The 26,416-nt window shown below is 41.6% G+C and overlaps 1 protein-coding gene and 1 pseudogene across 2 annotated transcripts in view; one reads left to right on the top strand and one right to left on the bottom strand.

The window, feature by feature from the left end:
* Positions 1-24,664: 24,664 nt before the first annotated feature.
* The window catches only part of STAG1 (STAG1 cohesin complex component), a 468,912-nt gene continuing 467,160 nt past the window's right edge, over positions 24,665-26,416 (top strand). For both annotated transcript variants that reach the window (XM_066244489.1, XM_066244487.1), the window contains exon 1: positions 24,665-24,882. The gene's annotated coding sequence lies outside the window, so the exon portion shown is untranslated. The remainder of the gene's footprint in view (positions 24,883-26,416) is intronic.
* Positions 24,844-26,416, bottom strand: part of LOC136313997 (gamma-aminobutyric acid receptor subunit beta-3 pseudogene) — a 40,388-nt pseudogene continuing 38,815 nt past the window's right edge.

Genomic DNA, 26,416 nt, shown 5'->3' with positions numbered 1-26,416 from the left:
AAGCTATCTTGAGGTTCCACTGGACACATGAACTTTGGTTCTCTTCAGGGCCCACTCTAAAAAAAAAATCATTATTCAAGTTCATGGCTCTGCCCTAGCAAGGCTGGAGAAGCTTACCTACAGTAAGTGCTGAATTTTGGAGTCTAACAGCAAAGCATTGTCAACCAACTTCTTTCTGTGATAGCCAGACCAAGAGATAGTTAAGAAGTCCACAAGACACTGATAAGTAATTTACATAAATTATCTCATTTGAGCCTTATAGTGTCTTGAAGTATGTATTATAAAGTGTTATATTATCTCCATATTTTACTGGAGATTGGGAGAGTTTGAATGACATGCCCAAGGTCACCCAGCTGGTTAATGGAAGAATTAATTAGGATTCAGGTCTCCTAAATTCTAGTTGATGTTCTTTCTTCTGTATATCAGTGTGTCCTCCATGGCAATGTGTCCAGTTTCTTTCAAGACATATCAGCTAACCCAGCTGGAAGGGGAGTTGGTAGTCGTGGAGTTCAATTCTCTTGCTTCAGAGGAGAGATTAAGTGAGATCAAAGTGGCAGAAGGGAGAGGATTAGAATCCGAGCCTCATGACTGAAATTAAGGGCATGTTCAGGGCACCAGGCTGTCCCAGCTCTTGGAAGGGACTAATATTCTTTTGCCAAGGAAAGAGTATTTCTTTCACAAGGTCAATCACACTGTAAGAGAAATATAGACAGAAACCCTACCTGGTGATTATCCAGTGTGTCCCATTTTATAGAGTCTAAGATATCCCTTTAGACTCCCACCAGTTCTGGAGGTCAACAAGTCCTGTGCCCTCTGCCACTTCTCCCTGGAGTTTCAGAGTGATTGAGTGTTCCACTCAAATCAGAATGGGGACAGAATGAGGGCCAACTTCAGGGCTGACCTATCAGTTCTGCCTCCTGCTACATGGAAGCCTAGAAAGGCCTCTCCCCGAGGCTGTAGCTGCACTCACAAAGCCTGTGTTGGCTATGTATTTCTTGCATTTCAAAAAGCCAGAAGGCTGAGGGCCAGAAGAAAATCCCATTAAGGAATATGAAACATATGCTTCACTGCTCCTTTTTTGCTGCCAAGAAGACTGAAGAATTAACCACCAATAAATTTCTAGAAGTAAACAAGAATAGTGCCAGAATCAAGAGTGCAAAAGAAAACACCAAGTTATAAAAAATACTATAAATTATAAGTTTCAAGCTGTTGGCCAGCTGGCTACCCAGGAGTGTCTCACCTTTCTCTTCTCCAGACCTTGAAGTTTGAAAATGTTATATTTGTGACATATCCTCTTCCATGTATTAGCAATATTTTGGAAGGACTAGCTAGTGATGCATCAGAAATTAGAATAGAACTTTTAAAATTTGAAGTTAGGATTCTCCAACTGTATTTTTACTTTTCTTAAATACAATATCCTTCCATATGGACAGCTAGGTCATCCAGCTTTGTGAGTTTCTGTTTTGTGAATGTCACGGACATTCAGATCTCCTTCAATGAAGGCTTACTGCCCCAGCAGTTAGGAGTGTTGTGACAGACAGCCTCCAGCCATCAACCCCTTCATTTCATCTACAGAGATTAGCTTCTCCCAAAGTTAATCTTTCAGGGCTGGCTATAGCCAATGAAAAAATATGCAGAAAATAAAGGCCTGGTCACCTCAACCCAAGGTGGAAAATTCTGAAGGGATATTTTCACTCTGAAACTCCCTTTGAGGGGCCAAGGCGACTGTTAGGTTTGCACCACAGTTTGATTCCTCTCTCTGTTAACTCCTGCTTACTTCAGTAGTTGATCCTGAGGGCACTGCCCAATAAACATCCTGCACAGTAAACTCCATCTCAGATCTGCTTCCCAGAGAACGTAATTTGAGATAAAAACTATTCCCATGTTTTTTCAACTTTTAAACAGACTTAATTTTTTGAGCAGGTTTAGATTCACAGCAAAATTGAGCAGAGAGTATAGAGATTTCCCATATACTCCTTACCCATCACACACACAGCCTCTCCCATATCAAAATCCCACCCCAAAGTGGTTCATTTGTTATAATTGATGAACCTACATTGACACATGTTTATTACTCAAAGTTCATAGTTTATATTAGTGTTCTATAGAATTTGACAAACATAAAATGACATGTATCCACCATTATCAATAGTTACTTCAAGAATTTCTGCCTTATATTCCTTATCATAGCCCCATTCTAATTAAGTTTTTCATGGTCTTCTTGAGTTTCTTTAGTTTACACTGTGATCATCCCTCACTATTGTCACAACAGAAAGTGATACCTTTGTTTTTCACTAAGACACTTGAATAGAACCCTGAAAGAGGGAGAATCACAGAGGAGGCAGAATCTGGATGACCAGGGATGGTGTATCATGACCAGAATCATAATAGCTTAAGTCATGAGAAAGAGCTGGTTGGGTTTATAATATGATATCTTTTTTATTTGATTTTTATATTAAAATGATGCTTGTGAAAAGTAAAAATTTTATAGATAAGTTTAACATAAAAAGTAAGAATATCCCCTACTCTGAAGCCCTAACCTCTCACCCCATAGTTAATCACTAACTGTAGTTAATGATTTTCCTCTATGTTTGTATTTGAAGGATTGGTTTTAAGGGAGAGATAATGACTCTGGCTTGAGACACATTAAGTTGAAGATTATGATGTTATATCTTGGTGGCAATGTTCCAAGAAACAGTAGGATATTTTAAATAGGCACTTGGAGAAGCGAGAACTAATGAGGTAGATCTTTATTTTTTTTCTGCAAAGTTAGTGATGTGAGAGTGAAGGAACTATGAGAGAGAGAAATTAGAGGAAAAAACCACAGAGCACAATTCTCAACTCTAGGCAACACCCGTATTTCAGAGGTGGCCAAAGAAAGTGAGGCCCTTGAAGGAGACAAAAGCAATAATCAGCGAGGTTAAAAAAGAAAAGAAAAGAAAAGAAGGTTGAGAAATGCTTTTATGTTTTAGTGACATGTAAACTCCACTTCCCTATGAAAATTAAATATAAATATAGTTGGCAGCCTGTATCTCTTCCGGCAAGAAAACTTAAAACAGACATAATTACATTGTGTGCTGTATTTTACTGCAGAACTTTCTGCTGCTTGCTCTTGTTCATCAGTCTCCTACTCTTATTTTCTATATGCTTGACCTTGGGACTCATGTCTAGACATGTGAAAACTGCTAGCTCTTCCCATGCTACAGTTTTCTTCTCAATTCTTTCTGGCCATTGAGAGAACCTCCCTCTTGTCCTCCTGTGGTAGGCTGACTTTTAAGATGGCTTCAATGATCCCCAAATACTGGTGTTTATAACCTTGCATAATTCCCTTTCCATACATTTAGGCTGGACCTAATGAATTGATTCTATGGCTTAGATCAGGGGTCCCCAAACTTTTTACACAGGGGACCAGTTCACTGTCCCTCAGACCATTGGAGGGCCAGACTATTAAAAAAAACTATGAATAAATCCCTATAAACACTGCACATATCTTATTTTAAAGTAAAAAAACAAAACAGGAACAAATGCAATATTTAAAATAAAGAACAAGTAAATTTAAATCAACAAACTGACCAGTATTTCAATGGGAACTATGCTCCTCTCACTGACCACCAATGAAAGAGGTGCCCCTTCTGGAAGTGCGGCAGGGGCCGGATAAATGGCCTCAGGGGGCCGCATGCGGCCCGCAGGCCGTAGTTTGGGGACCCCTGGCTTAGATAATAGGATGTCACTTTCATGATTAAGTTATAAAAGATTGTAACTTCTGTCTTGCTGGCAGAATCTCTCTATTGCCTCCAGGCTTGAAGATTTTGATGAAGTAAGCAGCCATGTAGTAGAGGCCCATGTGGCAAGGAAATGAAGGCAGCTTCTAGTTAATAGCCAGCAAGGAACTTAAGCCCTCAGTTCCAACAGTTCATGAGTAACTAAGTATTGCTAACAACCCAAGCTTAGAAGCTGATCAATCCTTCTCCAGCTGAACCTTCAGATGAGATCACAAACCCTGAACCAACACGATTGCAGCCCTATGAGATACTGTGAAGCAGAGGGCTCACCTCAGCTGTCCCCAGATTTTTGATCCACAGACACTATAAGATGACATATATGTGTTGTTTCAAGCCACTAAATTTTGGAGTAATATTTACACAGCAGCACATAATTTATAAAACACCAAATTCCTCATGCTGATTGTCTCAGAAGTGTCCCAAATCTCAAGTGTCAGTACCCTAGAGTGGAGGAAGGCAAGTTTAGGAGAGTGATGCTAAGGCATGAACAAGAACAGTGACAGGAAGAATAGAGAGGAGTAGTGTACAGGGGGCAGGATCAGCTGGACTTGATCAACTGGATGGTGGAGGATTAAAAAGAGGAGTCAACATGGATTCTTAGGTGGAGAGTGGGGCTGTTCACTCAAGAGTGGTACACAAAGGTGAGATGATGGCGAGATGGCTTTGCATATTATTACCTGTATTCAAGCTAGAAAAAAAAGTTTAGTTTCAGACTTTTCTGATCTGTTCAAAAGCCTATCTATTGGGAAAGTTTGTAGGTAGGGGAAACAAGTATGTTAGGCTTGCTCACTTGTACTTTGCCTGATTGGTGCATGAGCAGCACCACGTGTGTATAGTCTATGTAAGGCTGCAGGTGCTTGCCCTCCGGGTGGCAGATTGTAGATTGCAGATGGCCTGCCAACATTAGGAGAGGCCATTTTTTTGCTATTGTTTGCCAGGGAACTGGTTTCTCCCACCCCCCGCCTGTTTGCTCGTGAGTCCAGAGAGAGAGAAGCGGTTCTCCCTGCCTGCTTGCTCATCCACCATTGCGAGGCTCTAATAAATGGAATGACCCACAGTTCCTGTACCATCTGCCTGAATTCAATGTGAATCTGCATGGCCACAACCACCGCCTTACGGGGCATATATAAACTAATTTTGAAGCTGAGTCATGAGTGCATGAAGATACACTCTGCATTGTACAATTCTCTCAAAATTTGTACATGTTTGAAATTTTCCATAATAAAAATTTTGAGTGGAAAAGGTTAGGAGTATTTGAGGTCTTGCTTCCCAGCATGTTATTAGTTTTAACTGAAATAAACTCACAAAAATCCAAGAGAGAGAGAAAGAGAATGTATATTAAAGGTAACAAGCAGGCCTGACCTGTGATGGCACAGTGGATAAAGTATCGACCTGGAATGCTGAAGTCGCTGGTTAAAACCCTGGGCTGGCCTGGTCAAGGCACATATAGGAAGCAACTACTAGGAGTTGATGCTTCCTGTTTCCCTCCTCCCCCCCACCTCTTTCTCTCTGAAAATAAATAAATAAAATCTAAACACACACACACACACACACACACAAAAGGTAACAGACACAAGAAGTAAAATCAAATAAAAGCAGGACAATTTAAAGCAAAGTATCTGAGGAGGAGCCTGGGAAGTTGCCTAAGTAAGGTGGCAGTAGCTAGAGCTTTTAAGGGGAGCCGATGACCTTTTCCACCGAAGGCCCTGAACCACCCTGAACTCTTAAGTTTAATTTTTTTTTTTAGATTTTATTTATTTATTATTAGAGAGAGAAGAGAGAGGGGGAGAGAGAGAGAGAGAGAGAGAGAGAGAGAGAGAGAGAAGGGGGAGGAGCAGGAAGCATCAACTCCCATATGTGCCTTGACCAGGCAAGCCCAGGGTTCTGAACTGGAGACCTCAACATTCCAGGTCGACACCTTTACCTACTGGGCCACCACAGGTCAGGTTGAACTCTTAAGTTTAAAGGATAGTCCCACCTTCTGGTAAGATGCTTAAGATAGAGACAGTAGCATATCATCCAGAGCAGGGTCAATGTAGGAAGCCATCTACAAATCAGCCAGGCAAGAAGTGAGTGTATAAGAGGCATGCTCCAGAAAATAGATCTGGCTAAGGAAACTATCAAATAGGTACCAATAGCTTGCTGAGGTGAGAGACTGTCTTCTACCTTGGCCTCACTGATTGAGGAAAGAAAGGGTGGGAACAGAGTGGCCAAGTGCATCTATAGAAGGAGGTCTGGTAGACAGCAGGCCTTTCTTTTGGGTGGAAGTGACAAGATACCGCCCTACAGAAGCTAAGAAGGAGCAGCCCAAGACTGGTACCAATCCTACTGAGTCCTGTGATAAGGGCCACCCCACTGACCTTTCTTGTCAGCCTTTCATAATTCCAAAGGATGGGTGGGCAATCTGCAGATAGCTGAATGGTTGATTTGAACAGTTGGGATGAGGCAAGAATAAAACAAAGACTAATAGTTACCTATAGACTTGGGCTTATGGTAGGAACTTTATATGATCAAACCAAATATAGAACCAACCACAATACTACAGGTGTCTCCATTATGCTGCTTTATAGAATTCTGTACTTTCTTACAGCACTTATAACAATTAGAATAGTTATATAACTAGCTGTTACTTAGTTATTATATAAGTAGTTATTATATAATTAGCTGTTTAATGTTTTTATCCTCTGCTAGAATATAAATCGCTACAAGGGCAAGGAATGTGTCTGTCTTGTTCATCATTGCCTCCCCAACACCCAACATGGTGCTTTACATATAATAGGCATTCAAATATATTTATGTGAATGAAAGCATGACTTATCCGAACTGCTCCATTCAGGTTGTCCTAGCCTCTGTCAGATTGTCCTAGCCTCTGTCCTAGCTTCCCTTTTTGAAGGACTCACAATCCATCTTGGTCTGAGCTTTTGGGAAGGCATATGCAGATAACGTGAACCTCACTCTTTCTAGTGAGAGGCCTTGTGTACTTTGGTCTCATATTCTCTTTCCAGTTCTAAATGTCTGCTTATGGCATATGTGCTCAAAGACTACACTGGGGAACAAAATTTTTGTTGCATCCATAAAAACACTTGTTCTTACCTAATTCGAGTGTGCTGATCTCAAATTTGACATTAGTTTTTCTCTGTAAGCTACAGTTCTTTTGCAATTCAAGACTTTAAGTTTTCATCTTACTGTAAAATTTTCAACATTTAGTTTAACACAATGAAGTTGAATGTCTTCTTGGGCATCATCTTTGTGAAAATATAATAATTTACATAATGCAGTAAATACACTAATGCACTAAAAGATATGATTGCATCAGAATTTGTCTACAATTTTGAAATAAAACATATTAAAACACTTTTAATCATAAAATTTGTGCAAAACTTATTTAAATTCTATTCAGGCAAAAATTTGCGCTTGTAGCTCTTGCGTTTGTGTACTCGTTGAGGACAATCTCGTTTGATGCTTCAGCAGTAGTCTGCTCATCACTAACAGATCCAAAATTTTCAGGAAACTTATCAAGGTGACTGTTCAGGAAGTGAATCTTAATGCTCATGCTACATCCAATGTTGTGGAAAGCCAACAGCATCCCTTGAATCAGAAGTTCATAATTTTCTGCTTTTTTTGTTGCCAAGAAAGTTCTTTGTAACTGCCACAAAAGACTGCCATGATGCTTTCTCCTCTTTAGTCATCTTCCTGGCAATTCTTTGTCACATATGAGGGTTCGAATTTGAGGTACATCAAATACACCTGCTTTTATCTTCTCAAAAGACAAGGCAGGAGAAGCAGAAATAATATGTTGAAAGCATTCCCTTTCTCTATTCAAAGCCTGAACAAACTGCTTCATTAAGCCAAGTTTGATGTGAAGTGGGGGGGGGGGAATGATCCTGTCTCGATTAACTACAGGTTCATTACAATATTTTGCATCCCTACTTCCAGAGTTTCACGTTTTGGCCACTCCTTCTGTGTCCAGTGTTTCTCCTGAGCTCGGCTGTCCCACAAACACAGAAAGCAAGGATACTTTGTAAAACCTCTCTGTTGTCCTAGCAGGAAATTTACCATTTTAAGATCCACACAAATGATCCAGTTATGCTCCTCATACTTCAGAAAGCCGAGGACAATTTTTATGTCATTATACTCTTCTCGCAGATGAGTTGCATAACCAATCAGAGCCGCTGCATAAACATTACCGTTGTGTAGGAGAACACATTTCGGACTTCGTTTAGAGCTGTCAAGAAATAGCCGCCATTCTGTTGGACTGTAAGTGGTAACACCTAGCTGGCTGAGAAGAGTACTGATATCATGACAGTAAACAAAGTGTTTGTCTTCAGAAAAAAAGTCCACAAAAATTTGTTCACGCTTCCTGAAATGGGATACTTTAGCTGACCAGTGAAGTATATTCTTTTCTTGAAGCCTGGAGGCTAATAACTCAGCTGCTTTCTTTGATAGGCCCAAATCCCTTACTAAGTCATTCAGTTCTGGTTGGCTAAACTACTGAGGGGTTAATGACTGCTTGGCATCAGAAGAAGACCCTTCAGATTCTACACCCATTTCCTCATGCATTTATCAAAATACACTTGATCACCATGTTCACTTTCTTCATCCTTAGAAGAAATAAAACCACTGAAAACTGGAACCGGGAGTGTCTCAGAGTGGGATAGGTCATATTGCTGAAGGAATATTAGGATATGCGATCATATGCCGTTTTTTCTTGCCGATGCCCTTTGTATGGATCAGACAGAAATAACAGTCACTGCTGTGGTCCTTAGGTTCATGCCAAACCATGGGAATACCAAAAGGCATTTCTTTGCGTTTTCCTTTTGTCCAGTCACTAAGCATTTCCTCACAATTATGATACACAATATGAGGAGCCCAATTCTTGTCTTGATCGCCAAGGGGAACTTGAAAATATGCAATATATGCACATGTCACAAATGATTAAATATTTCACCTTTGATGTTGAAGTGCGTAACAGCCACATATATAACAGAAGGTGTCAGGACTATTCTTATACTTACGCCTACTCAAAGAAGCCATGATTTAATCTTAAAACAAAATAAGAGGGTGTTTTTATCAGATAATAATTTTTTACATTTAAAAACAACTACAATTATGTAAAAGTGATGTTTGTAAAACATTAATTGCCTTGTGGTATGTTCAATCCAAGAGTTGTTGCCCTTTAACTCCAATTTAAAAACCAATGCATGCCATTAACTGTAACAAAAAGAAATTAAAATTGCATAAAAACTAGAGCATACACCAAAAAAAGGATTTCAGGTTTGGAATCAGCGATGCAGAAATATATAGAAACAGTTCTAAAACCTCATGCAACAGAAAATAAAAAAAAAATTTGTTCCCCAGTGCTATTTATTTAAGAAGAGTCATTCAGTGCTTTAGTCCTAAATTTTAAGTATCTTTTTAGCAGAGAAAATTAGCTGTAATTATTTTAATAGCCCTATTATTACTTAAATATTAATATTAGTGGGTTTTGGGTTTTTTTAGATTTTTAAAATTGATTGATTTTAGAGAGTTGAGAGAGAGACAGAAGGCAGGGGTATAAGGCCGGTGGCCATGGCCATGGCCATGCAGGTTCACATTGGATTCGGGCAGAAGTAAAGGAACAGTGGAGTCATAAAATGGTGAGCCGTTACATTTATTAGAATCTTGCAACGGCAGACAAGCAAGCAGGCAGGGAAAACCACTTCTCTCTTTCCAGGCTGACAAGCAAACAAGCAGACCAGCTGGGGGAGAAACCCCTTCTCAGACAAACAATTGCAAAAAAATGGCCCCTCCCAATGGCAGGAGGCAATCCACAGTCCACAATCTGCCTCCCTGAGGGCTAGCACCTGCAGCCTTACTTAGACTATACACATGAGGTGCTGCCTCGTGCTCATGAACCAATCAGGCAAAGTATAAGCAAGCAAGCCTAACACACTTATTTGGCCAACAAGAGGGAGGGAGGAGCAGGAAGCATCAAATTACAGTAGCTTCTTGTATGTGCCTTGACCAGGCAAGTCTGGGGTCTCAAACTGGTAACCTCAGCATTCCAGGTTGATGCTTATCCACTGCACCACCACAGGTCAGGCAACACTAATATTTTAATAAGTCATTTCTTTTCATGGTATGTTGTAATTAAATGCAATTATAATATATTATAGCCTTGGAGGTAAAATATAAAATGATGTTTGCAACACTATTCAGTTTCTAGAAACAAATTCATTAAAATGTATAACACGCAATATTGCTTAGTTTTAAAAGCCATCTTTATTTTTTCTCTGATTATAATAGTGTGTTTACTGTAGAGAATTTGGAACATGCATAAAAACATAGAGAAAAAAAAATGTCACCTATAATTGTAATACTATGAGAAATCTATTAACATTTTTGTGGTTTCTTCTATTGCTTTTTCTTATCCATATTGTACAGTTCAATATTTTAGGAAAAATGAAATCATATGTACTTTTATTTTTGTATCCTGCTCTTTTTTTTTTTTTTTGTAGATTGTGGATATAAATTAATACTCTCTTTGATGGGCAACTAAAAATAATGATACAGGCCTGACCTGTGGTGGCACAGTGGATAAAGCGTCGACCTGGAAATGCTGAGGTTGCCGGTTCGAAACCCTGGGCTTGCCTGGTCAAGGCACATATGGGAGTTGATGCTTCCAGCTCCTCCTCCCTTTCTCTCTCTCTGTCTCTCCCTCTCCTCTCTAAAAAATGAATAAATAAATAAAAATAAAAAATAAAAATTTAAAAATAATGATACAAATTTTAAATCTGCCTGACCAGGTGGTGGCGCAGTAGATAGAGCATCGGACTGGGATGTGGAGGACCCACCAGCTTGGACCCAAGGTCGCTAGCTTGAGCAAGGGGTTACTTGGTCTGCTGTAGCCTCCGGTCAAGGCACATATGAGAAAGCAATCAATGAACAACTAAGGTGTCACAACGAAAAACTGATAATTGATGCTTCTCGGCTCTCTCCATTCCTGTCTGTCCCTGTCTATCCCTCTCTCTGACTCTCTCTCTGTCTCTGTAAATTAAAAAAAAAATTTACATCCATATACCCTTTGACCCAGCAATTCTATTTATTCTTCGGATGTGCCTCATGTGCAAGAAAAGGTGGATGTATAGGAATGTTTTAACAGTAAAAGGACAAAAACAACCCAAATGTTACATCCATACAATGAAATACTGTTCAGCTATTAGAAAGAAAGTAGACATACAGATAAATAACCTCAAGCTCAGTTGTTAGAGAAGAGAAAGATATAGGACAGTGTTAATAGTATGCTCTCACATCTGTGTAAAAAATTTAAAAAATGTAAAAGGGACATTATATACCTTTATGCCAATATGGGCACAGAATATTTTGAAATCAGACATTAAAAAATCTTTTTAAATGGCTCTCTTTGGTCTCAGCTTCAGGAGGGAGACGATCAAGGGAAAATCATCTTTCTGAAAGCACCATGACAAAACGCACATGTGCAGCTGCTATGGCTCCAAGATCTACAGCCTCCAGAAGTCCACCTGTGGCCAGTGTGGCAACCCTGACAAGAGGAAGAGGAAGGGAAGTATAATCAACGAAATACCTAAAATTTGTGTATTTGAACTGCAGTTCAGGCATAGACTCTTTCACAGGGTGAAGGAACAACACCTAAACACAAGAGAGCAGTTGTTGCAGCATCCAGTTCATCTTAAGGATTTCAACGATTAGTCATGCAATAAATATTTTGGCTAAAAAAATCTGTAAAAATGGTTCTGCTGTGTCTGACCAAGTGGTGGTGTGGGGGATAGCTTTGGATTGGGACATAGAGGACTAAGATTTGAACCCTGAAGTTGCTGGTTTGAGCTCAAAGGTGGCAGGCTTGAAGTTCAAGGTCGCTGGCTTGAGCCCAGGGTTGTTGGCTTGAGCAAGGGGTTACTCGATCTGCTGTAGCCCCCCGCAGTCAAGGCACATATGAGAAAGCAATCAATGAACAACTAAGGTGCTGCAACGAAAAATTGGTGCTTCTCATCTCTCTCCCTCCCTGTTTGTCTGTCCCTCTAGCTGTCTCTCTCTCTATCTCAGTGGAAAAAAAAAAAGGTTGCACTGGTAAAGGATCTGGGGATCTGGAATGTGAGGAAGTTTTAGTATCCTTCGCATGTATCCTTTGCAATATACCATATTACCCCATGTATAAGATGCTCCCATGTATAAGACACATCTTAATTTTGGAGCCTGAAATTTGAAAAAAAATGTATTACATAAAGTTATTGAATTCAAGTTTTATTCATCATAAAATTTATACAACTCCTCATCACTGTCAAAACTCTCTTGCCTGACCTGTGGTAGCGCAGTGGATAAAGCATCGACCTGAAAATGCTGAGGTCGCTGGTTCGAAACCCTGGGCTTGCCTAGTCAAGGCACATATGGGAGTTGATGCTTCCAGCTCCTCTCTCCTCTCTCTCTGCCTCTCTCTGTCCCTCTCTGTCTCCTCTCTAAAATGAATAAATAAAATAAAAAAATTAAAAAAAAAAAAAACTCTCATGCATTAGCTTGTCCTCATCTGTGTCTGATGACAAATCACTGTCTTCATATATTGCCTCGTCCATAGTTCCAGGTATGGCATTTGAAATGCCACACTTCTACAACCACTGTATAAGATGCACCCAATTTTTAGATCCCAAAGTTTTTGGAAAAAAATGCATCTTATACATGGGGAAATACAGTATGGTAATTCCCTTTTTTTTTTATAACCATGTGTGTGTTTATTTTTTTTAGTTAGAAAAGGTAAAAGATTTTTTTTAAAAACCTGCAACTCTAATATTTAGAAATATCCACTGTTAACATTTTGATACATTTTCTCCCAATCTTTTCCTTTAGTGTAAGTATATGTATGTGTGTGTGGATACAAATACATAGCCATGCACTTATGCTGATAAGAAACAATCTCCAAAATAATGTCAAAATTAGTATTGAATTGTATGTATAATCTCGTATTAATTCCTACCATTTACTGTTATTTTTATTTTTTTTTTAGTGAGAGAGAGAGAGAGACAGGAAGGGAGAGAGATGAGAAGCATCAACTCATAGTTGTGATATTTTAGTTGTTCACTGATTGTTTCTCATATGTGCCTTGTTGGGGGAGGGGGCTCAAGCTGAACCAGTGACCCCTTGCTCAAGCCAGCAATCTTGGGCTCAAGCCAGTGACCATGGGGTCATGTCTATGATCCCATGATCAAGCTGGTGACCCCGTGCTCAAGCTGGATGAGTCTGCACTCAAGCTGGTGACCTCAGCTTTCAAACCTGGGACTGCAGTATCCCAGGCTGACACTATATCCACTGTGCCACCATCAGCCAGCCTACCACTTACTATTATTAAATTGTGATATTTTTCATGTCAATAATTTTCTGAAAACAAAGCATTTTGAATGGCTATAAACACATATTTGTGTATATGTGTGCATCATTTATGTTATTTTTTTTTCTTAGAATAAATTTCTTAAAGTAGAATTACTGGAAATTAAGGGTTGCGCACGCTCTCTCTCTCTCTCTCTCTCTCATATATATATATAAAATTTTTTTTAATTTTTATTTATTTATTTATTTATTCATTTTAGAGAGGAGAGAGAGAGAGAGAGAGAGAAAGGAGAGACAGAAAGAGAGAAGGGAGGGAGGAGCTGGAAGCATCAACTCCCATATGTGCCTTGACCAGGCAAGCCCAGGTTTTGAACCGGCGACCTCAGCATTTCCAGGTCGACGCTTTATCCACTGCGCCACCACAGGTCAGGCTATATATAAAATTTTTTTAAAAATTATTTTCCAGGCCCTGGCCGGTTGGCTCAGCGGTAGAGCGTCGGCCTGGCGTGCGGGGGACCCCGGGTTCGATTCTCGGCCAGGGCACATAAGAGAAGCGCCCATTTGCTTCTCCACCCCCCCCTTCCTCTCTGTCTCTCTCTTCCCCTCCCGCAGCCAAGGTTCCATTGGAGCAAAGATGGCCCAGGCGCTGGGGATGGGTCCTTGGCCTCTACCCCAGGCGCTAGAGTGGCTCTGGTCGCGGCAGAGCGATGCCCCGGAGGAGCAGAGCATCGCCCCCTGGTGGGCAGAGCGTTGCCCCTGGTGGGCGTGCCGGGTGGATCCCGGTCGGGCGGATCCCAGTCGGGCGCATGCGGGAGTCTGTCTGACTGTCTCGACCCGTTTCCAGCTTCAGAAAAAAAAAGAAAAAAAATTATTTTCCAGGATATCTACACCAAATTACTGTCCCAGGTGTGGAAGAGATGATCTATTTTCTATAAAGTTGATTTTACAAAATGAAAATAGCTTTGTTGACTGACCAGGCAGTGGCGCAGGATAGAGCATTGACTGGGACACAGGATCCAGATTTGAAACCCTGAGGTCACTGGCTTGAGCACGTGCTCATCTGGCTTGAGCACGGGTTTATCTGGCTTAAGTGCGGACTCACCATCTTGAGTGCGGGGTCTCTGGCTTGAGCATGGGATCAGAGACATGATCCACAGTCACTGGCTTGAGCCTAAAGGTCACTGGCTTGAAGCCCAAGGTCACTGGCATGAGCCCCAAGGTCTCTGGCTTGAGCAAGGGATCACTTGCTCTACTGTAGCCCCTCGGTCAAGGCACACATGAGAAAGCAATCAATGAACAACTAAGGTGCCGCAACAAAGACTTATTGCTTCTCATCTCTCTCCCTTCCTATCTATCTGTCCTTTTCTCTGTCTCTGTTGCAAAAAAGAAAGCTTTGTTGAACCTTTTCATTATAAAGTTAGCATACACTAAATATACAAACACAGAAAATACAAATATAGTAACATATCCTAAAAATACAAATTCTGGAAAGTGTAAAAATAAAAATAAAAATCACTATCCAGAGATACTCACCATTAATACTAAGATATACATCCGAATTTTTTCCTAGTATATGCATATTACTTTAACTTAATGTTTCTTTCCAAGCCAATAGATAAAATGGAGGTAATTATTATTTTTTTAATGGGCACCTAGTAATCTAATATACAGATATACTATATAAATGGCTATCTCAGATTGGGTTCCTTGGGAAGCAGACTCTGAAATCAATCTTATCAAGCAGGATATTTATTAAGGAGTCGCCTGGGAATCAACAGCTGTGGAAGGGAAGGGAAAGAGGCAGAACTGAACAAAGGCAGAAGTTAAACGGGTATGCAAACCCAGGGAAAGACTCAGCTGACCTCATAAGGAGTTTTGTTGCTGGAATGGCCCCTCAGCATTATATCAAATTAGACTGAAATGGCCAGGCCTTTTTGTACCCTGGCACTGATCAGTTACTGGATACGGGCCATCCTGAGAAAGGGACAAGCCTCTCTGCAGCTGAGTCAATCCTTGAAGGAGCTAATAGCGTTCCTAGAAGATGGGGTAACAAATCCTTCACTGAAGAGGTATCTGAGCAGCATATCACAGCATCTCCTACAGTCTATCCCTTGATCTGTTCACATACACTTTTTCATATTTGTTCTGGGAGCAGCAGCACCATGATTAGAGTGAGCTTCTTTTTCTGTGGGAAATATTAAAAAGGAAGGTTAATGGAATAAACTACAACAGCTAGTTTCAGGGGCTACACCTGATACTCATTGTCTCCCTCTTCTCTATCCATTCTAATTTTAGTATATGTGCTCCCAAAGCAAGCACTCTATTCATTCTAGATTCCCCTTACCCTCAGCTATAATCTCTGCTGGTCTCAGTGGCTTACCTGGTAGAATGACCGAGGCCCTCATCCTGGCTTCCCCTTTCTGGGCTGAGATTGCTACACTTGTCCATGTATGGTCAAACTGGACAAGGGTGCACCAAGAGGTGTCCAGTTGGATTTCCAAATTGCCAAACATATTCTTCCATGCCACCATTGTGTAACCTGTGCCAGAATGGTGACTCCTCTTTTTGTCTAATGGTCTCCGGATTCAAAGAACACAAATAGGCTATGCTGGCAGCCATAGCTTATAGCTCAGCAGGAATATTGCTGTGTCCCCCTGGTAAACTTGTGTTCCCTTTGAAGACCAGTACCTTCAACTCTGCAGAGCTCCAAGTTGGGAAACAATTTATCCAACTCTTATTTTCTACATATCTTGTGAGCTGACACCAACAGCTTTTGTTCTGAACTGTCATTCCAAGAATGTTTGTATAGTGAAAAGCCTCGGAAGATAAATATGGTGTCTCTCTTCAGAACAAAAGACAGCTTTATGACTGTCCAGTATAAAAAAAGTAATTTCTCTCTCTGGGGAAAAGTCCGGGTAAATTATTGAATAAAAGTTTTTTTTTCTAAACTCAGAGTACCTCAGCCATTATGCAGACCCACTGTGTGTACAGCATTGATCTAGCCCACTCCACATCTTCCTCATGGTATGTGGATAACAAGGGAAACCAGTGTAAACATAAGCCTCATGCTGCTTGCTGTGCTTGAGCAACAGTCTTCTGGCTCTCGTCCAGGAGTCTCATGTTTTCTGCCAGCCTCCATAAGTGGCAGCCTACCTTGTCAGCTTATGTATATGATGAAATCTCAGATCCTTCACAGTTCTTGACAACTATGTTATAACTAAGGGTGAGAAGATGAACAAACCTGGGACAGAAATGTAAAAAAAAAAAAAAAAATTTATATACACACACACACACACACACACACACACACACACACACACTGTTATCCATTACATGAAAATGAGAACTGTTTTTCATTCTCTTTTTGGAGATGGAAAAGAACATATTTGTCAGATTAATGATTGCATACCATGTACCTATGGAATGTTTATCTAGCTAAGATACCATATCTTGTATCTTTCTCCAGAATCAGTCTGGTTTTTTCAGGGACCACAGTGTAGAATAAAACGAAGGTATGATGAAGATCACCACCACCCCTTCATCCTTTAGATCTTTAGGAGTGGCACTAATTCCCACCATTTCCCCCAGCAATACTGTTTTTTTTTTTGTTTGTTTTAATTTATGTCTTTTCTAGGGGAGGGGAAAGTTTCAGGGGCTTCCAGTTGGCCTTCCCATTACACTTCATAGTTAGCACAATTACCACATTGGGTCTTTGGCCTATGAAGTAAGAGTCAACATAATGGGAAAATAATTCATTTGCTCCAGATGCTCTTCACATTTTTCTTTGAGTGGCTTCTTACTGGTTTTAACAGAGGTCTTTACAGAAGAAATGTAATTTTGGCACTCTCTTTAGTCTGGAAGTTGGCTGTTAATTTTGAGTCAACCTGTGAACATAACACAAAAGACTTATCGACTGTGTTTTAGGGAGGTGAATAGAAGGTGAGAATAATGGTGGAATTAATATTGGAGAGTTGAAACACTAAGGTTGAAATAGTATCTAGAATTTCAGTTTATTCTTAAAAGTTACAAAGATAACTAACAAAAGAGCTAAAATTAATGCAATGCAACTGTTGAATATTGGAAGAGTGGATCTTAGCATAATCCTTATTTTTTACAGCAGGGAGTCATTACATATTTTCTAAAACTGATATGAGCATATTTAGAAATACCAAAGTAATCACAAACAAAAACATGTAAAAAAAAGGTGTCTTTGGAGACTGTCCTAGAGCAGTGATTTTCAGTGTGCTGCAACCATTTTTTAAACATGTAATACCGGACTATTTAGGTAGGGGCACTGACCTCTTTTCCCTTAGATTGGCAAATAAAAAAATGACAACAGCCAAGACAATAGCCATCCAGTGTGAATGAATCAAAATTATACCAATTTTTTTTTGTCAGATTAGCAAAAAATATATTTTTGTGTGCTGCAGAAGTTTAGTAATTAGTTTATGTGTGCCATGAGATAAGGTTGAAAATCACTATCCTGGAGGTAAAAAGGATTAGGATGAAATTTGTTGCTTTTCATCATAAATTCTTTAGCCCTATTTGATTTTGTTGCAATTTAATGTTTCTTTTATTCATTGCCATGTGTGTATTTCTTTGAAAAAAATTAGAGGTTAATTTTTCTGTTTATTATGGAAACAATATTTTAGATATCTGCCTTATGAAGGTTGATTCGCTAAAATGGGTCAGGTCTCATTCCAGATCTTTTAAAATAAGCAGTGAGTTAGAAAACTAAGAACACTAAGAAATTTGGATGAAGCAAATGGTTGTTCTACTGATACTGTATTCTCTACCCCAAATAATAGTTAAGAATCTTTGATTCTTAAGCTTTTGCATTGGCAGTATTGTAGCCAATGAGGTTTATTCGAGGTGCAAATTATTGCTAATTAAAAAACAAACAGCCTGACCAGGTGGTAGCACGGTGGATGGAGCATCGGATTGGGATGCAGAGGACCCAGGTTCGAGACCCTGAGGTCGCCAGCTTGAGCGCGGGCTCATCTGGCTTGAGCAAAATGCTCACCAGCTTGGACCCAAGGTTGCTGGCTTGAGCAAGGGGTTACTCGGTCTGCTGAAGGCCCATGGTCAGGGCACATATGAGAAAGCAATCAATGAACAACTAAGGTGTCACAACAAAAAAACTGATGATTGATGCTTCTCATCTCTCTTCGTTTCTGTCTGTCTCTATCTATCTCTCTCTTTGACTCTCTCTCTGCCCCTGTAAAAACAAACAAACAAAGAAACAAAAAACCCTGGCTATCGCTGATTGGCTCAGAGGATAGAGTGTAGACCTGGTGTGTGGACATCCTAGTTCGGTCACTAGTCAGGGCACACATGAGAAGCAAACATCTGCTTCTCTTTCTCTCCCTCTCTACTTTCTCTCTCTCTTCCCCTCTTGCACTGGCTCAATTGGTTTGAGCATTTCCCCAGGTTCTGAAGATAGTTTGGTCGGTCTGAATGTCGGCCTCAGATGGCGGTTGCCAGGTAGATCTCTGTCAGGGTGCATGCAGGAGTCTGTCTCACTGTATCCTCTCCTCTGACTTAAAAGAATAAAAAACCCTCTGCTTATGAGATTTCTTTTAAGTATCTGAGTAGTTCTGGTCCTCTGTTTTTCTGGGAATAGAGTTTTATCTGCAACCAGGCTACTGATTTTGAGAGGACATAGATATTCTGGCTCTCTCTTATTATCAATTTAGGGGCAAAATTAATTGTTCATGTTTAGAAGAAACTGTGTTTGTAGTAATAAAAAGGAATAGGAAAAAACCATGGCTTATCTGACAGTAGGACACATGGCAAATCACTGCCACCAGTTGGCAGCATCCCTAAATTGCAAGAGTAGAAAAGAAGGGAAAAAACCATTTCTGATTTTTTTAAAGACCTAGAAACAAATATTCTGTGACCAAGTGAAAGATGCAAAGGAAGAATAGTAAATATAAGGAGAATAAAATGAGATAGTGGTCATAATACCTAAAATACTGTTTTATAGGTTTGTGGAGAGAATGAAAGAGGAGTTATGAAAGCATAATCAGAAGACCTCTCTTTGGTCTAAATATATAGTAGCTGCACCTGGAACTTTGTAAAAGTGGTAAGAAGAGAAGAATCATTAATGAAATGCTACTTAGAAATGTCTTTCTTACAAGATCTGCATGAGAAAAGGACAAAACTCTGATGAATGCAATCAGAAAAGAACTAAATAAATGGAGGGATACTCCCTGTTGATGAGTAGAAAGACTCAATATCATTAATGTCAGTTCTTCCTAACTTGATCTATAGAGTCAGTGCAATCCAAATCAATATCAACAAATGGATTCTAAAGGCAAAAGACCCAAAATAGCCAGCACAATATTGAAAGAGAAGAACAGAGTTGGAAGACTGATGCTATCTGACTTCAAGACTTACTATTAAGCTATAGTAGTCAAAACAGTGTGATATTGGTGCAAGTCTAGACATATAGAATAAAACAGAATTGAGAGCCCAGAAATAGACCCCCATAAATATAGTCAAGCGACCTCAGACAAAGAAGCAAAAGCAATACAATGGAGTAAGATGGCTCCTTCAACAAACAGTACTGAAACAGGACATCCACGTTAAAAAAATAAGCCCAGATGCATATCTTATATCCTTCACAAAAATAAACTCAAAAGAGCATAGATCTGAATGGAAAAAGCAAAATTATAAAACTTCTAGATGATCACATAAGAGAAAACCTAGATGACCTTGGGTATGGTGATACCTTTTAGATATAACACCAAGGACACAATTCATGAAATAAATGACCTGGGCTATATTAAAATGAAAAAATCTGCTTTGTAAAACACAATGTCAAGAGAATCAGAAGACAAGCCACAGACTGGGAGAAAATATTTGCAAAAGACATATAATAATAAAGGACTATAATCTAAAATATAGTAAGAACTTTTTAAACTCAACAGCAAGAAAACAAACCCAAATTTAAAAAAATGAGCCATGACCCTGGCTGGTTAGCCCAGTGGTAGAGCACCAGCCTGGCATGTGAATGTCCTGGGTTTGATTCCCAGTTAGGGCACACAGGAGAATTGACCATCTGCTTCTTCACTCCTTCTCTCCTTCCTCCCCTTTTCCTCCCACAGCCATGGCTCCATTGGTTCTAGCGTATTGGCCCTGGGTGCCAATGGAGGATGGCTTCGTGGCCTCCTCTCAGGTGCTAAAAATAGCTTGTTGTGGAACAATGGCCTAAGATGGGCAGAACATCACCCCATAGGGGGCTTGCCAGGTGGATCCCAGTCAGGGCACATATAGGAAGGAGTCTGTCTCTGCCTCCCCTCCTCTTATTAAAAAAATAAAGAGATGTATAAATAAAGTGCCAAAGGCCTTGTCTAAGTAGTTCCATTGGATAGTTTCAGATATCCTTTTTGACATTTTTTTCACACCTATAACTCAAAGCTGTTAATGAAAATTATGGTGTTTGAAAGTTTTTGCCAAGAACTTTGGAGTCTTGATTAAGAATTTCATTGAAGAGGAGTCTCCTGGGAAATGTGTGATTTTTGTAACACAGTTACATATTATGGAACCTATTACTCTATCTTACCAGATAGATAAAGATTGAATATATCTGCTTTTGCTTATATTTTATGATGCATCACACTAGTCCAACTAATATGAAAAAATTGTAACAAAAGAGAAATTGAAAAAAGATCAAGCTGTTTCTTGAATGTCATTAAGTATTTTGAATTTTATTTTGTAAATCATAGGACCCATGAAATCACATTTTTTTTAAAGGGAGGTGAATGAAAGACAGGATTTTTTAGAAGGCTATCATAATTGTTCTGGTGTAAGGCAAAGGGAGTGGGTGGGGAGGGAAGAGCTTGAATGAGGACAGAGCAATAGAAGAAAAAGGGATTTGAATGAGAATATGATGAGACCTGGACTTTCCTTTGAAGGAAACAGAGTCAAGTTTGGCCCTATAATTTAGAGGCTAAGGGACCAGATTATTATATACAAACACCGCTCAAGTGAGAGATTAAAATAAAGTAAACTTAAGATGTCTATAAACGTAGAGTGTTGACTACCCATGTCCTTCGTATTTTTTAAAAATTGCTAAAATTTTCTTAGCAAGATAAAAACAATGTAATAATACCAATGACATTTCTATATAAGTGTTAGTTTGTTGAATACTCATAACAACCTATGAGATAGGGACTATTGTTATAGTCATCTTACTGTTGAGGAAACTTAGGCAAAAGAGATTTGCCACATAGTTTTCCAGAGCTGTCTGGTTCCAGCATCTATTTTCTTAATTGTTACACTTGCTGAAATTATAATGCTATTAAGAGAAATTGAAATAAAAAAGATGCATTCATTGTCTGATATGTTAAATTTTGAGCTGGGGCATACTGGCCAATAAGCTAAACATGATGAATCTTAGTTATGGTAAAATCAGGTATAGACAGTAATTTCTGGGAGACTTTTGAAGAAAAAGAATGTGGTAGAGAAGAACAGAGAACTAGGAGTTGAAATATGGGATGGAATAAAGAGGACGAGCTAGCAAAGAAATCAGAAAACCAGTAAATTAGGTAGGTTGTAGAACCCAAGAATTGTCTTAAAAGCAAGAGAAATAGGGTTTCAAGGAGGAACTAGAGATTGGGTGTGCCAAGAAAATAAGGAATAAGAAAGTAGTTGAAATTAGAACTCTGATAAGTTGAAAGTGCAACTTCAATTTTCTGTCATGAAGTCATTGATAAAAGCTAAAGAATAGGTGGAAATGAAGCGGTGACTTTTTTGACAAATGACAGTAAAAGGAAGGTTGTGTGGGCCCTGAGAAGATTCATTTGATTTGAACCCCAAAAAAGGAATTTATTTGCTGTTATGAACTCCCCACTGTCAACTGAGGGCCTGAATTTTATAAATAATAAGAGCCTGGTAGCCATTTGCTGACAGATGCTTCTCACATGCTCTGGGTACCAGACAGAACCTTACACAAAAAACTCTTGGCCTCCTACACTTTGCCCTGCCTGTTTTCTTATGCTAACTGATGTCAACAACTTCAGGGAAACCCTGGTTTCTTTTTTCTTTTTAAAGATTTATTGATTTTAGAGAGAGGAGTAAGAGAGAGATAGAGAGAGAGAGAGAAAGAGAGAGAGAAAGGAAAGGCAAGTGGGAAGCATCAACTCCTAGTACACTGTAGTTGCTTTCTATATCAGGGCCTTGACCGGAAGCCTGCGGTTTCAAACCAGCAATCTCAGCATTCTAAGTGGAGCTTTATCAGCTGTGCCACCACAGGTCAGGTCCTGATTTCCTCTTAATGGACAGAGACCTGCCCTGTCCAACAGAAGTAAGCAATTTGAATACCTCATTTACATAAAACAGATCTAATTGAGAACCAGGATGGTAACTTTTGCTATAAAAGGTGGCCTTCCTTTTGGGGGACTGCAATTTAGGTTTCTACCTGAATCTGTGTGTCCTGGACTGCAGCTTCTTTTTGGTCAAATAAATGTTTTCCTTTATTACATTATAAAATTAACTTTGGTTTACAATAGACAGTACAGTAACTGGAGGGAGAAGTAGTATTGAATATCTTTAAAAGACTAAACTGTTAAAAAACAGAAAGAAGCCAGTGGATAAGAAGATATTTAAGATATATGACGCTATTAAAATAATGGCAGAAGGAGGAAGTGGGAAGCATGGCATTTGTAGTCCAAGGAGAAAGATTGGTTTTGGAAGAAGGGAAGAATGGATTAATTTTTTGTTTGTTTATTCAGTAAGAAGTGGGGAGGCAGAGATAGACTCCCACATGTGTCCCCACCAGGATCCACCTGGCAAACAGACTAGGGGGTGATGCTCTGCCATCTGGGGCTTGCTCTGTTGCTCGGCAACTGAGCTCTTTTAGTGGTCTGAGGCTAGGACATAGAGCCAACTTCAGTGCCTGGGGCCAACTTGCTCTGGTCATTCAAGCCATGGCTGAAGGAGAGGGGGAGACAGAGAGAGAAGAGGGAAGGGGAAGGGTGGAGAAGCAGATGGTCACTTCTCCTGTGTGCCCTGACAGGCAATGGAACCTGGGACTTCCACATGCAGGGCTCAACACTCTATCACTGAGCCAACCAGCCAGGCCCAGAACGGATTAATTTGATAAGAATTTTCAGATCAAGAACAGGATGTGTATACAGATATTTTAATATGGAGAGGCTATCAAACCAAAATGGTAAGTTCCATAGTTTAAATCCCAGGAAACCAGATGTAGTTATTCTTAGTATAGATTGACATCTTGAATAACAAGTTAGAAATCGTCTTCACGAGAACGAGGCAATCAGAGATTAGTAAAAAATAATTATAAGTGGGAGTCCCCTCTCAAACTCATACTTATCTGGTCGGTTGTGACTTCCTCTAGTGAAAAGCCACACACTTTGTGACCCTTGGGAGAGAAACCAGAAATTGGGGTAACCTATTGGAGATTGGCCCTGAAGACTATAAAGAGCCATCCCAAGGCACTGAGCAATTCTAAAGCATTCCTAAATAGAGCTGGCTACAGCAACAAAGAATTTACTAGATGGAAATAGGGCTGATGACCTGGGAGATTAAGGATTTAGTTTGTACTGAAAAGTTGTGAGCCAGTGAAAGGTATGAGCCAGGGCCAAGACCACGGCGAGGCAGGCGGGTGGAGAGTAGAGGCCACGTTAAACGGCATATTTTAGTCTTCCACTTCTTCCGTTTTGGCGGTTTAAAAGGCTAGGAATGTCCATTTCAGAGCTACCGAGAATAGTCCTAAACTGTGGGAGGAGAAATCTAATTCAAAAACAGGCTATGTTTTCCTACTCTAGGTACACCTCTTTTTCACTAACTGGCCAATGCTGCCGCCTTATGCAAAGCCGGCACCACGGAAGGATCTGCCTTAGGGATAACGCCAGTCGGCCTGGAGCCGGCACCGTTGTGTCGCAGTCAGCGGCAAGGGAGGTCCCAAACAGTTCTCGAAATCTTTACACCCTCGCCGCGTAAAGCGCCTCGTCAGGAGTCAACAATAAATCGCTAATACCAGGCCGCGTTCCGAGGCCCGGATGAAACAGGAGGCGAGGGAGCACTTTTGCGCGCCACTCCCCTGCGTCTCCGCAGAGCGCGTCCAGGGCGGGGGTGAGGGCAACAGGGGTCAGGCGGGTCTGCCAGAAAGCGCCAGTCTCTCGGCCAGGGGAGGGGCCTTGGTGAAAGTGCAGGGGCGGGTTTCCCTTCTCGATCCCGGTAAAGCTCCAAAAATGGCGGGCAGCAACACAGCTAGCGAGGCGCGCAGGCGCCACCGTGGCCCACTTTCCGTCCGCCTCAGGCACCCACGAACTGTCCACAACGCCCTCATCCAGAGGTATCCGCCGCTCGCAATTGGCTCAGCTGGGCTAGCTGCCCCGTGCGGGGGCGGAGCCGCCACGCAGAGGCCACGTTTCCCGCCCCGCTGGTGCGCGTGCGCGCAATCCCCACGGGAAGCGTTTGCGCGCGTCCCCGCCGCCCGCCCCCCCAGCTCGCGCCTCAGCTCCCTCCCCTTTCCGGGCAGGCCCGTCCCGTCAGTGAGGCAGTATGCACCGCGGCCAGCAGAGGGCGGTCCGGACCCAAGTCTGCAGCGGCGCCATTGGCGTGTGGAAAATGCCACCAGATGGCGGGTTAGGATTGCAGCTCCGTTGAAGGCGCGGCCCCCGCTCCCGAACCCCCGGCGACCACCCCGTAACAACCCCCCCACATCGGGAATAACACACCGGAGACTTTTGGGGGGAAACTAGGTCGACGGCCGGCGGCGCCCGGATGGGCAGCTGAGGTGGGTACGGGCGGCGGCGACAGCGGCGGGGGGCGGGAAAGAGGGGGAATGCGGCGGCAGTAGCGCGGGGGCTGGAAACGCGGATCCAAAATGGAGGCCGGGCGAGAGGGAGAGAGAGCGAGCGGGGAGCGGGCGGGCGGGCCCGGCGCGGGCTCCGCGCGGGGGAGGGAGGCCGCGCGGGCCTGTGCGCCGTGCGGCGGTCGCTGACCGTCCGGGCACGCGGGGGCGGTGGCTGTGGGCGCGGCGGGCACCCGGGGAGCCCTCTTCGCTCCTCACCCATCCCGCGGGCCCCGAAAATTGTGCCCCCGCCCGCTCGGGCACTACGGCGACGGGCGCGGAAGCCTTTGTGGCGCGCTCGGGCCCGCCGCCAAGCCCGCCGTCCCCACCCCCTCCCCGCCCGGACTTCGGGACTCGCCCGCGCCCGGCACAGCCGGGCCGAGGCGGGCTAGTGCGAACGCCTTCCGCCGCCCTGCGTTTCTGCGGTGTTTTAGCGGCAGCGTCGTCACATGACAACGAGCTAGCCTCGGCGGAGGGGCCTAGGGGGTCGCTCGGCGTGGCGGCGGGCCCTGGCTTTTTCTTAGTGGGGTGGGGCTGGGAGCTGGCGATAGGGGCAAAGGGGACGTCGAGGACAGGCTTCCCGCTATTTGCCCTCCCCGCCCTCGACGGAGGTCTCCTTGTGAAACGTGTCCGGGCCCGAGCACTGCCCCACTAGTTTGCCAAACCCCTGGGAGATGAAACCAATAAAAGTTGTTTTCCCTCTTTTCTTGGGGTGAGGGCGGGGTGAAGAGCTGGGAAACTGGAGTGCTTAGAGTTGGACCTGGGCCTCAATTGCAGGGTCTGAACTGTGTGCTGCTTGTGTGCTGTAGAGACTGAGAAATTTTCCGATTTTAAGATGATCACCTCTCCCCCTCTATCCACATTTGAAGTGTTATCGCTTCTCTTCGCATTGACGAAGGATCGTGTCCTGGGCGTATAAGTCTTGGGATGGTTTTGGATGCTTATGGACTCAAAACAATGCTGTTTGTGTTTCTGTTTGTAGGTGATGATGGTGAATTATATTCTGTTAACGTTGATGTTAAAAAGATGATATAGTTTATTCCTTGTGACTACGAAGGACTGTATTTTGCATCTTAGATAAAGTTGATGTTTGTTACAGTATTGAATTGGCATAAAGAAAGTTGTGTAATTTGTAACTTCTGTGGAATTTGAGTACTATATAACTCCACTTTTTAGTTTTCTGTATGTGTGTGTTTTTTAAGAAAATTGCAAATTCTGTTGCTGAAGCACTTAGGGAAACATACACAAGCAGAAAAAAAACTGGTTTATTGTGATATATTGTGCCGCATTCTCATTTTCATAATATATGAAGAATTCAGATTAAAAAATTTGGCCAAAGGGTAGAATGTTGGAAGATCCAGAAAAATTGTTTACTTGCTTGTGATTTAGAATACTTATGACACAAATTGTTTGCTATCTAAAGTTCTAGAAAACCTACAGGTGTTTTACTGCATTTCCAAAATGTAGATGTTTATTC

This window comes from Saccopteryx bilineata, chromosome 10, assembly GCF_036850765.1.
Source record: "Saccopteryx bilineata isolate mSacBil1 chromosome 10, mSacBil1_pri_phased_curated, whole genome shotgun sequence".
NCBI lineage: Eukaryota > Metazoa > Chordata > Mammalia > Chiroptera > Emballonuridae > Saccopteryx > Saccopteryx bilineata.
Note: the sequence above shows the minus strand (reverse complement) of the source record. Positions and strands in the feature narration are given on the sequence as shown.